Raw genomic sequence first — 7,408 nt, 5'->3', positions numbered from 1 at the left:
ATAAAGATGTAAAAAAAAAAAAGAGGCGATTTGTTGGGTATGAATTAATATATATTAATTTTTTTTCATGACATACTTTAGGCAGATAAAAAGCACAGGTACAATGAGCAACCATGTACCAACCACCCAGCTTAAAATAGAAAACCTGGCTGCATTCTCCTTTCTTTCTCTCCCCGGTGGCAGCCTCACTCCTGAAGTTGGAGCTTATTACTACCTAGTGAGTTTTTATACTTTGATTACATATGTACATATCTACAAATGATGTACTGCTTTGTTCTGCATGTTTTAAAACTTTATGTACATATTACATCCTGCATCTATCACTCGCAACTTTTTTTTGTTTTTGCTCAATATTGTATTTTTGAGATGTATCCATGCTGAGGCCTTTATCTCTGATTCATTCATTTTCACTGCTCGATAGCATTCCACTGCATGTCAATATCATCATATTGATCTGTTTTCCTGGCGACAGACATTTGGGTTGGGGAAATAGAATCACTATGTTTGTCTACTAGAGTCTCCCAAGAAGCTGACGCCAAGACGGGATTAGATGTGCAAGAGATGTATTGGAGAAATGTAGGTGAATGATGTGTGGAGGGGAGTAGGCAGGGAGAGCCTGCAGACCGTGATGAGGTCTGATGCATAGGAAGGGAGAGTGGGAAGGAAGGAGGACTGAGTCGGGAGGACTTCTGACTAGTGCCATTGTAAGAAAGTCTCAGCTAGACCAACAGGGAGTCCCCAAGCAAAGGCTGTCTATTACAGGTGCCTCCTGTGAGGCAGGAATGGCCCAGCCCTGAGCTAGCACCCCTGCTGTGCCCAGTCACTGGCTGGGAGCCATCCAGGTGAAACTTACGGATCAGCAGTAAGCTAAGCTCCCCACAGCAGGTTCTCTTGAAGGGGGTGCTGAGTGGGTCCACACCCTCCGTGGCTGCCATACTGTGCATGAGCAGAGAGAAGGCAGAGTCCTACCCATCCATTCATTCATTCATTCTCTATCTTATGAAAACATGTGAGATGTTTGAGAAGGTCATCACAGAACAGCGCCATGAAAGCTGGCTCCTAGAGGACTGTTTCAGACATCATTGCTGGGGCCAGCAGTCTCAGGAAACCACTTCCAGTTTTGTCTTGGTGACTACATGGAACTCTGCTGCCAGGGATCTACAGTCAAGGTCCTGAGAGGCCCCGTGGTAAGATTTTGCAGTCATACAGACCTGCATTTTATTCTCATCTCTGCCACTTGGTCATTTGCACAAGGCATTTCCCTGCTCTAGGTCTCAAAAATGAGGGTAACCAGACCTATCTCATGGAGTTGTTATGGGGATTAAAACAGATGATGTAAACATAGCATCTGGCACACATAGTAGGTACTTTAGAAAAACATTAGTTCCTTCCCCTGTCCCTCTAGGCCATTGTTAGGGGTATAGAAGAATTCTGGTTGCAATAATTTTTCTCAAACAGAAATGTTAAAAACTTAGAGTCCTAGTTCTGCAAACTCCAGCTATCTATAGCAATCGGAGTAAATCGAAATGATCTCTACTGACCCTTCTTATTCACACCCATCACTCTTTCTAAAGAAGCATTTGTGATTAATCTCACTCTAGGGCTAAATTGGTCCCAAGCGCTTCCAAGGCACTTGATAAAGAAGCTCTCTGATTTACAGCAAACACCATTATTGAGCGGTGGCAGAGAGAGGCCACTGGGGGATTTGTATTGCTGGAAACTCTGTCTGTTGGAGCCATTTCTTCTATTTTCCTGGATAAGAGCTCAATTTCTTTCAAAATAGATAAATGGGGTCCTTGTTTTATTCCCTTGGTGGGGTGGGAAGGAGAGAAGAGTTGGACAGTTTTTTAAAATAAAGAATAATACTTAACATTTTAAATTTGGGGGACCCTTTACAGCTGACACAGACATCAGGATTCAGCAGAAGGCTAGGCACAGAGTAGGTCCTCGATAAATCTTTGTGGACGTGTACAATCATCTCATTTAATCCTCACAGTGGCCCTGCGAAGTATACCAAGTGCATTCTTCCCATTTGACAAAGGGGGAAGCTGAGGTTCACAGGCAAGAAATGGAAGAGCTAGGACCCTGATGTAGACTCAGACCTGACCTTTATGGGTCACCACATCATTGCCCTTGATGGTCCAGAAGCAGAGCCATCATACCTGTTCCTTGAGCACAGATGACTGAGATGCTCTCTCAGACTGAAACCCTGGTTAGCCAGGGCTGCAACTTCTTTTTACCTAGTCTTTGGATCCACTTGGTTCTATTCCAGAACACATTCACAGAACATTTGCTTCTCACTCACAGTCCCACTTCCTCACTTGTCCCTACTCAGAGCCAGACTCTCCTTTCCAACAAACCTTACGGATGGTAGTCTTGTCTTTGCTTGACTATTTCCAGTAACCTAGAGCTCCCTCCCCGTCGAAACTGTCTACTGTTGAGAGTTCTTCTTATTTGGTTGGGCCAGCATAGTGCCCTTGGAATGTAATTCCCCTGGACCTTAGACTTGGCCCCAGGCAGAATGGCGGCAGTGAAAAGTTCAGGCCCAGACAGACCTGGCTTGAAACATATTTACTCGCTGGGTGACACTGGGAGAGTTAACTAATTTGCAAAATGGAACCAAAAATGTTTTATCAGTAGGACTTCTTTCAGGTGCAAGTAAGAGAATACTTAATTAGCAGTGGCATAAACAATACAGACATTTAATTATCTCATTTCATAAAAGGTTTCAAGGGAGGCAGTGCCAGCATTGGCTCAGCAATACTGTGATGTTGGCATTCTAGGTTGGTATCTTCATGGTTCTCTTGGCCTGTTCTCAAGTTCATTAAAAGGCCACAGCAGCAACAGACATCATATCTTAACACAAAACTTGCAAAGCAGGGATAGAAGACACAGGTTTTTAAAAAAAAAACCAAAATAGATGAACAACAAAGTCCTACTGTATAGCACAGAGAACTATACTCAATATCCTGAGATAAACCATAATGGAAAAGAATATATATATGTATGTATGTATAACTGAATCACTTTGCTGTACAGCAGAAATTAACAGAACATTGTAAATCAACTATACTTCAATTAAAAATGTAAAATAAAATAAACAAACAACAACAAACAACCAGCGTTTTCTGTGGCCTCTCTCGTCTTTCTCGGGCGGGGAAAATATTTGCCATCCTGGAAAATATTAGACTTTTCTCTATTTCTCATTGGCCAGATCTGGTCACATACCTACTCCTAGACCAATCACTGGCTTAGGGAGACAGCATTGCTATGAGTGACTTAGATGATCATGATTTACCTCCTTGGGCAGGGCACACTGCCATTTAAACAAAATAAAGCTTTGCTGGAAGGGAAGGGGAAGAACGGCTGTTGGCAACAATATTATACTTGAGGGTAAAATGGGATAATATATGCAAAGTGCTTAGTAGAATTTCTGACAAGTTTTACTCCTTAAGTGTTAACTATTACAATTATAAACATTAATAAAGGCATCCAGGTTCTCTCTGACCATCTCTTCTTCCACCTAGAACTTCAGTTCACCCTTAATTATGTTCTACCTTGATGATCATTCTCCTTGACAGAAAGGATAAAAGCATCATAGGTAGGGCTGCCTTGTTGCATAACTTTACCAGGTGTTGTTCACATTGTAGTTTGGGTGGATGGCGCCCTTTGGAGGCGTGCAGTATATAACTTGTGTGACCATTAGCCTCAGTCCTATGAGTAGTAAACCAGCTCTTTCTGTGTCGTCCACCTTCACCATACCATCTTCTCCAAGAAGTGGCCCTCTCCTGTTTGTGGCATATTTGGCCCTAAGAAAACTTTAGTTGTAATTTTTGTTTTATTTTGATCATTATTACTTTTCATAAGTCTCATGTAGAAACTTAGCCTAGTTCAACATCTTATCAACATCTTGAGTAAAAACAGGGAGAGGCAGTTCCTTTAAGGAAGAGAGTCAGCGACCAGCTGTGGTCATTGAACTTGACCATGGGACCTCTGTCTGCCATTCATATGTCAGCGAGGCTGGGGGTAGGAAGGCTCTCCAGCTCTGCTGCCACCTTTGAAATAGTTCAAAGAGAGAGAGCTCACTGGCAGAGGGCAGAGAAACCAGGGAAGGTATTGCCTGAATATTATGTAATGTTACCTTGAGTAGAAAACAAAAGACCTCATTGAAAAACCCTTCTTGTATTTGTCTCTTGACATTCTCTGCCTTACAAAAGAATCTCTTAAATCATTTGAGGCCTGGCAAGAAGTGAATCTCCTCTTAGATTCTGGCCCCAAACTTTCCTTTGCAAATCATCTTTGGAAGTAACTGGACTATAAGCCATAAGTTTGAAAGGGAAAGAGAAACGTCAAGCGGTGACTGGTCACCATGTGCCAGGCACATACATGCATAAATTCACTACCTTCTCATGGCTGCTCTGTGAAGATATCACTGAATATTTGGTAGGAGTGAAATTAGTCCTGGGAAAGTGAGGGAATGTGTCTAAGGTCTGTCTGATTCAAAAGACGCTTCTCCACATCACACTGTATTTTTGTGCATTATAAACAAGCCAAACGGCTAACCCACCCTCATCTAATGGCATCAGATGGCCTTAAATCTGGGGCCCACGAGCTTGGAGGATGGGGACAGTCCACACTGTGACTCTGGGTCAAGTCACCCAAGCTCTCTAGGCTCTGATTTCTGCATTCATCTATAAAGTGAGACGGTCACATCCACTTCACAGAATAGTTGCAGGAATCAAAGCAGCTCTTGCACGTCAAGTGCTTTCGGGGCCTGGCCCGTAAGAGGTGATTCATTATTCGTCCACTCACGAATGGTGGCTCTCGTTATTGCTCTGGTTACTGGTCTTATTGTCAGTGACTCAGGACCTTGCTGAGCCCTAGTGATCGCATTTCCAGAACAATCCAACCTGAACGTCCCCTGCAGAGTAAGTTGGAGCGCTTCTGAGCAGGATTCCCCCAAACTGGTTTGTCTTCCCAGCCTGCGTTTCCTTCACATTTCGACCCCCGACAGATTTCTGCGTTCTGGACAAGGCCTTTGAGTGTTACTCCGCAATCTCTTCCGGCTGTTAAATAAACTTCTCCTGCCCCAAGGCGGGCTGTCGCGTGTGTGTAAAAACCACTTTATGCCTGGACTACGATTTCCAGGTCAAAACTCCCACTGCAGGGGCGGCTATTAGGGTCACTCCACGTCCAGAGTCTGTGAATCACAGGTAACACGTTCAAACTCTGAGGCTGCTCTGGGGACTGATTACGGGGCCTGAATGAGGAATGATTAGCTATTGTACTTGGGCAGCAGAGGATCACTTTCCCTGTCACCATCATTAGAAGAGGTGGCATTATGAAGGGACAATAAACAACTCGTGCCCAATACTACAGTTTATGAAGCCCATTTATATTTGAGAGTTGACTCATTACTTCCTCATAACAACCCTGAGAGGTAAGGATTATTAGAACTATGTGCTGCGTAACCATGGGCCAGTTCCCACCTCTCTGAACCTCAGTTTTGTCATCTGTTAAGTGGGATTGTTATGGGGACTCAATAATAATAATAATGTTTGATAGCTAACTTCCCAGTTTGGGTCCCCCCAAAAGCAGGCCCTGAGACAGGCACCAGGGGAAAGTAGGTAGGCGCCAGGTCGTTTATCTGGCCTTGCTCCCAGGAAGCTCACATAAGGAAGTGGACAAACAGAGTGGGGAGGGAGAAAGCCAATGCAGGATGCATTAATGAGCGGGTTAAAGCTGTGGGCGACTGGGACTCAGTCCCACAGGGGACCCTATGATAGACTGGGGAACACAACCTAGAATCATCCCCAGAGGATGAGACATTTATCCACTGACTCTGATGCCCCACTGTTTGGGGGATACCCCGGGGAGCTCCCCTCACCCTGCACTTGTGGGTTGCCCCTGCTTGAGGCTGAGCGAAATCCTGCAGTGCCTGAGAAATGCCTCAGGAGAGAATGAAGCAGGAGGGTGAGGAGAGCAGTGGAAAAGAAACTCTCCACTGCTGCTGCAGGCCAGCCCAGGGGGCTGAGGGCACACGGGTGTGGCCTCACCTGTGACGCTGACACTCACTGCTGGCGCTGACTTCTTCATGTCAGGAAACGGCCCAGCACTGGACACACATGTGGTCCTCACACCAACCCCCAGGAAGCATCGACTCCATCTTCCAGAAGAAGCAAATTGAGCCTTACAGAGTAAAGTCAGTCACCTAGAATGAGCCACCTTCAGATCCGGGTCTGTCTGGCTGCAGAGGCTGGACTATGGTGGGATGTGGCGGGATTTGTCCATCCCCTGCCATGGAGTGTTTGTGGTGGAGCCAAGGCTTACACAACCCTAGGGCTGGGACGGGGTGAAGTAGAAACACCCCTGTGCACAAACGTGAGGGCAAACCTAAAAGGAAAATTAGCCTGTTCCACAGAAAGATGGAGACTCCCATTGTGAGGAATTTGCCAGACAACATTAAAGAGTTAATACTAGTACATATAAAACAGGTAATAAACAAGGACCTACTGTGTAGCACAGGGAACTATACTCAATATCTTGTAATAAACGATAATGGAAAAGAATCTGAAAAAGTGTGTGTGTGTGTGTGTAACTGATCGCTTTGCTATACACTTGAAACTAACACAACTTTGTAAATGAACTAGACTTCAATAAATAAAAAAGGTAATGCTAGTTACTATTCTTTATACTGATTTAGGAAACAGGTATTGAGCAGACCTTTGGCTTGAGGATAAAAAAGAAGGCTGTGACGGAGCCCCTGCCCTCGAGGAGGACCCGGGCATGGGACAGGCTTGCAGTGCCATGAGGCAGGGGCAGTGGCAAAGCTCTCTCCAGCCTCACAACGTACAGTGAGGATGAACTGAGGCCCAAAGGTGCAGAGTGACCCGAGCCGTCACACAGTGGTGAGGAAGGCAGGATCTGAACCCGCATCTTCAGCCCTTGAATCATCAGTGTTTCCTGAACCAGTTCCCTTGGGAGGAGGAGTTAGCTACTTGTGATCAGCTCAGATCAAACCTGGTGACCCCAATGACCTTGGGTAGCCATAGAGTCAAAGAGGTCTATCACTTCTGATGGAGAGAAGTCCTATGAAGACACACAAAGCAGAGCAGAGGGTGAGTGAGATAGTAGAGCACGCAGAACTGGCAGGATTCGTCCATCCCCTGCCATGGAGTGTTTGTGGGAGAGCCGAGGCTTACACGACCCGGGGGCTGGGAGGGGGTGAAGTAGAAACACCCCTGTGCGCATGCATGAGACTTTCCAAATCTTCACTATATTATAAATAAAGCTCACCCCCAAACTGTCTCAGCATTAAAATGACTCTTATAGCTTGCTTGTTTGGATTCATTTATACATCCCTCCAGTCACTCATTCTTTCAATCCTTGGACTTGAATTCACTGAGCA

This window comes from Aethalodelphis obliquidens, unplaced genomic scaffold, assembly GCF_003676395.1.
Source record: "Aethalodelphis obliquidens isolate GAN/ISIS:26980383/991018 unplaced genomic scaffold, ASM367639v1 scaffold9, whole genome shotgun sequence".
NCBI classification, from domain to species: domain Eukaryota; kingdom Metazoa; phylum Chordata; class Mammalia; order Artiodactyla; family Delphinidae; genus Aethalodelphis; species Aethalodelphis obliquidens.
The sequence above is the reverse complement of the archived record's forward strand: the minus strand, read 5'-3'. Positions refer to the sequence as shown.